Here is a 6,111-nt window from a genome sequence, read left to right as displayed (position 1 = left end):
GATGGTGTTTTCTCAAATCACGGGAGTAGTTGGAATAGAAGCTTCTAATGTGTCCCCTAAGGGTTTACATTTTTCTTGCGCCTTCTTTCCTATTCCTTTACACACCCCCCACACACGTACTTGGTGGTGGGAGGGGGACCTACAATTTAAGGTGGGTTCCAAACCACCAAAAGCAAAAGCTTTAAGTACTCGGAGAAAACCATTTTCTTCAGAGATAACGGTCCCACGACTCTCCGGAGATAAACAACTCCCTTGCTAGGATAGTGTTCATCGCATGGGCCGCCGAGACTCTTCAAGAGTGCGCGGCGGGAATCGAACCCGCAAGCCCACGGAGTGAGTGCAAAGCCTACGTCTTAGCCCCCACGACTATCGTCCCATTTAATCACGGGAGTATACTGGTATATATAATTACATAATTGTAAATTTATTTTGATAATATTTTATAAAAATATAATGATTCCCCGTACGAAGACTAGCGAAGACATTTTACAAGTGCTTCTGGTGTGACAAAGCCATATGCAAGGTGCATGTAGTAAAGATATGCTGAAAGTGTGCAAATAACTTTTTCCCTATACGAACATCGAAAATGGCGGCTTTCGTAGCCTGCAAGGCGGGACGAAAATGTCTCAAAGCAAGCAAAAATAATCTAAAAAAGTGCCAAAATGCAGAATGATGAAGAATATTTCACTCCCGCTGAATTAGAGGAAAAGGCGAAGAAGATCCTCACCGAAAAAATGTTGCCAGTAAATTCAAAAGCGCGCTACGACATTCACTGAATCAGTTTTCATCGCTTATTTTTATGAGAAATCAAAAACCATAAATTTGGAAGAAATCCAAAGTTTTCAGCGCAAAAAATTTGTTCAAATTCATACAAGAAGCTCCTAATACCGAACATTTGGTAAACAGGGTGAATATATTTGTATTATTTGGTCGAAAAAGTGAGATTTCGCCTGTCACATTTAACACGAAAAATCATAATTTTTATTCCAAAGTAAATAATAACTCTTATTTTTTAATTCATTATTTTCATATTTATCTCAAAAATTGCACTTTTAGTTAAGAAGTGATCGTATTCACTTTCAAATTTAAATATTTGGTTGAAAATGAACTTTTTGTGAAATAGTCAACTATTTCGAAGAAAATTCGTCTATTTAGCTTAAAAATTCAACTGTTTTGTTGAAAATTCGTCTTCTTGTGTTGAAACTTTCACTCTTTTCTCACAAAATTGAACAATTTAGTTTTAAAAAATCACTCTCTTGACTGAGAAATCATTCCTAATTGAAAATTCGACTCTTTTGTTGAAAATTCGTATTTTAGTTTAAGAATTCATCTTTTTGGTTAAATTAGACTTTTTTCACTTACAATTAAAATCTTTTCTTGTTTGAAATATCAACTATTTTATTTTTTGAAATAATAAGAAAAAATTTAATAATTCCTAATAAATTGTAAATTACATGAAAAATCTTTTTTGCTGAGGTTGTCGCCATTTTCGGAATATCCGGATCTTGCCGTAGTGATGAACTGACAAAAATGAAATTTAGCGATGTCAATCTTCTGGTTAACACTTACGTTGTTGATATCCCAAACACCAAAATACTTGTTGCAAGGAGATTCTACATCCATGAAAAATTCACTGACATTATCAAGAAAGACAACAATCTGCTACTATAAAACTTCCCAGTACACTGATTCTTTCTCAATTATCGACGTGCAAAATGTACCATCCAACCCATTGGAAAAAAACAAGTTTATGGACATACCTAAAACAATCGCAGAAAATCTAAAACTTCCAGAAGCGAAACAACATACAGGGCACAGATTCCGTAGAACTTCTGCTACACTTCTTGCTGAGGTTGCAGGTGACTTAACCACCACACAAAAACACGGTGGTTGGAAATCAGCAACTGTTGCTGCACAATACGTTGATAAAACAAGAAAATTGAAACACAGCATTGCCAGTTGAGTGACAGAAGGTATTTTCCCGTCAACGATCGAGCCAGTAAACCAAACCATGAATTTCGGTAATGCCAAATTTGAAATAAACAATTGTAACGTGTATTTTCCAAACCCATAATTGGGTTTGGAAAAAAACTTGAAATTTTATATACATTTGAAAAAATATTAGACTTTTAGAATATTTTTGAATTTCTGAATTTGTGACTTTAGTAATTTTGTTTCTTTTACTTTTTGATCAATTAAAAATGAGGTTTTATTTGCAGCCACCCCCCCCCCCCCCCCCCCCCCCCCAAAGGAGCTTCGCACTTTTGAAACCCCACCAAGGCTTTTTATGAAAAATAGTATGAGTACTCGGCATAGTCCCGTGTGGAAATAACCCCATTTGGCCCTATTACAAATCGGGCACTAATCGGGGGCTAGTCGGGTTATTAATTTTGACAAAATACCTAGTCGGGGACTAATCGGGCACTATTTGGGCTTTTTTTGTCAAAATTTCAGTCGGGGCCTGGTCGGTGGTTGGTCAAGGGCTAGTCGGGCCTTTTTGTTAACTAATTTCCGTGCGGGTAATCTTCAGGCTCTGTTCGGGAGCTAGTGGGACTCTGGTCGGTTTATTTTTATGTTTGAGTTTTCGGCGAGGTTTTATCAAATGAGGTAATATCTAAAAAAAGCGTAATGATTTTTTTATTCTTAAACACTAAGAATATATTTAACAATAATTTTACACCGTTTTTTGTAGAAAAGCTTTATTAATGTTAGATTCATCTCAAATATACTTAATAAATAATTATTAAGTTAATAATTTGGTACGAAAATCAACTTTTTATAAAAATGACGATCAAAATCTTCAAAAAGACGTAATCTTATTTTTTTGTAGTATTTTTTAGAAAATTGCAAATTTCTAGAAACATTTATAAAGTACTTTATATGGAATTTTAAGAAAATCCATATTGGAAAAGATACATATAGATGTAGGTGAAAAGTCTACCGAAAGTCATAAGACTCTAAATTTGTACAGGTGCTTATTTTTAAATTGATCTGAAAGATTTGCCATGTGTGAATAAAGTGTAATCCTTCATGTATCTGAAATTGGAAAGAGAAAAAGTTTTTTATTAATCAGTGAAGAGCAGTCTACTAGTAGTAAACTATTAAACACGGTACAGTTCAGATTTCGTTACCACCTTCATTTGAGTCTTGCGGTTCTAGACTGGTAGCTTTAAAGAAAATCCGCAAGGGCGTGACGTGCCATTGTTGCGCTCCAGCCGAAGTTTTTCTTTAAAATTAATATTCCACAAATTTCGGGAAATTTTAATCACATAAATTTATGCATTTTGAAGCGTAGGATATGTTCCCTATTAAATCTTGGGTAAATTTGAGCACTTTTAAATATTTCAAAAAATGTTTAATATGATCCCTAATAGTACCCGGTCAGGCCCCGAATAGCCCCCGACCTTAAGTGGGGTCCAATGGTCGGGAATCAGACTACTTCCCTATTTGAATTTCTACACGGGGTGTTACAGAATTCTTACGCTATTATACAGCTTTTGACGACACTTTCGTACTTCGCGCCATTTTATGCTAGTCACGTCCTACTCCAATACTCAATGTTGCGGCGGTGAATGTCGGCTATATGATCCTATGTTTTCATAATTCGTGGCGGTTAAATTTTATGGGTTTTTTATTTGTCAGACTATATGTGGATTCTTGAGCGCCCAACGTGAGCCGCAACGTTTGCAGGTCCTCATCACATTACGAATATTACTTAAAACAATTTTCCGAAGATTTTGTACTCCACCCACTCACCATATACCGCTTTTCCCTGTATTTTCTGGAAAGTTAAAACCCTAATTTGCATATTTTCTGTGACGAATGACTATAAGAATAGCTCAGAAGTGTAGGCTATGAATGCGTGAGAAATTTCTTGTTTCCATTTAAAATATTACCCTTATTGTAATTCCAATGCATACTTCATTTCAGTCCATATCTGTCTTAATTTTAGTTCATATATGCGTTAATTTAATTAGGATAGAGTATCAATTTGAACTTACACTAGCTTTTAGTATACATATATTCTCAATTAAATGGCGTAAATACCTGAATTTCAGGTCGTGCCTTCCTGAATTTCATATATAGTTCCAACCTGAATTTCAAGAATCTGATTCCCTTAATTTAATATTTAGATGTGATTCTTAATATCAGATTGCGTATGGTTCTTTTTGTGACAAATTAAAATTAGCCGAATTTCTGACTTAAATCAAGTACTTTCTTTTCTGTGTATTTTCACGCAAAGTTCATATTTGGCTTGTGCAGTTTTCGGATAACGACGGATAATTCCGTCTTTACCTGGGTAGGTTTTATTACGTGACCTAACTTCCAGTGTATAAGAGGTTGATTTTCGTCACGAATGGTAACAATCGTACCGATTTAAATATCGGCAGTGGAGACCTTGTGCCATAATTTACGCACGTTCCGGAGTTAAAGCAGATAGATCCATCAAGTGACGATTAGACGTTTCAACTGCGGCTTTCTAGAGTACACAGAAATATGGTAAACGCCGGGAGATAGAATACCAAGTAATTTCATGGTCTGCCAAAATTTCACAGTTTTTGTCGAAATGGAACATTTCAGCCAGTTCACGTTCAGCCGTGGCAGATCGAAGGAACCGAATGGAGCCTCTACAAAGTATCCGTAAAGACCCCATTGGGTCCCCATTTCAGTTCTTTGGAAAAAACTAAAAAAAAAAGCAAGAACAACTTTTAATCTGCTGAAATTCGGATTCTACGTTAAATTTTCTATTAGAAACTCACGGAGTAATCGCAATACGTTTTTTTTTGCATAGGTAAAAAGTTAAAAAAATATAGAAGATCTATAACGCCTGTTGACTGCTATTTACAGATGATGCGTTTGAAGTGTAGCAGTCAAGAGACGTTATACGTCTTATATTTTTTAAAACTTTTTACCGTTGCAAAAAAAAAAAACTATTGCGATGATTCCGTGACCTTCTATAGGGATTTTAACGTAGAATACGAATTTCAACAATTTAAAAGTTGATTTCGCTGGATTTTTTCTAGTCTTTTAAAAAGGAACCGAATGATCACCCAATGGGGCCTTTACGGGTACTTTGTAGAGGCTCCATTCGGTTCTTTCGTTCCGTCAGGGAGCACTCTTGAGATTGGTAGCCTTGTCAGAGTAGAGATTAGAGCTTTTTCCGCGCCCAGCAAAGAATTGTTTTAACCACGCTAAAATGGCTCTCGTTGTAAGATTGCTGACAAGTTCAATATGCACGGCTTTAGTCGCGAAACACTCGAAAATGACTGCATAGATTTTGACTTTGTTTCAATTTTGGTATTTTAATTGTTCTTTTATGATGAAGGGACCGTAATAATTGATTCCGGGACGCAGAAAGGCTCCTACGAAAATGGTGCGGTTTTTGAGAAGATCTGCCATCATGTAATTTGAGGTTTAAGGTTTCGCGCGGTAATAAACGGCACATCTTTGAATTGCATTTTGTACGGTAAATCTTCTGTGAAATAGTTTCATAAACTGATCTTATATGATAAGACTCTTCAAACGGTGGCTCTTAAGTAAAAGAATTGGATTTTTTTAAGAATACGTTAATTTAGATTGTCTAAGTCTACCACGCACTCTGAGAATGACTTTCTAGTGAAGACAAAAAAAAAGATAAGTTAACATTCCCTTTAGTTTTTCTTTCATTTCAAGTGTTTTAATTTATTTACAAAAAATCGTCCTAAAAATTTAAAATATAAAAGTATCCCTTCGCGGAGAATGGCTACCAGTGGAATACATTTACTCATTGTCACCGACTTTTAAGAGCTTATTTCCAGAGTTGCTTGCCATGCAGGTTTCAGGGGATCACGAGATTTTCAGGTAATCTCCTTTCCATCGGTTGGGATCATCTTAGGTGGCTTTTTCTTGCTTGATTTCTCTCTGAAAACTTTGTCCAACAACCGTCCAATGGTTAGCGTTCATAATTTTTACTGGACTTGTAGAGGCGAAGGGCATTTATTAGAGCGATATTAAGATTATGCGCTAAGCAGACGATATACGAGGGTGGATTGATAAGTTTCCGGCCTGACCAAGAGATGGCGCCACTAGGCCTACCTTGAGGTGGCGTTCTATAGTACCATCCTTAGATAG

This window comes from Belonocnema kinseyi, chromosome 1 (genome assembly GCF_010883055.1).
Source record: "Belonocnema kinseyi isolate 2016_QV_RU_SX_M_011 chromosome 1, B_treatae_v1, whole genome shotgun sequence".
In the NCBI taxonomy this organism is placed as follows: domain Eukaryota; kingdom Metazoa; phylum Arthropoda; class Insecta; order Hymenoptera; family Cynipidae; genus Belonocnema; species Belonocnema kinseyi.
The sequence above is the reverse complement of the archived record's forward strand: the minus strand, read 5'-3'. Positions refer to the sequence as shown.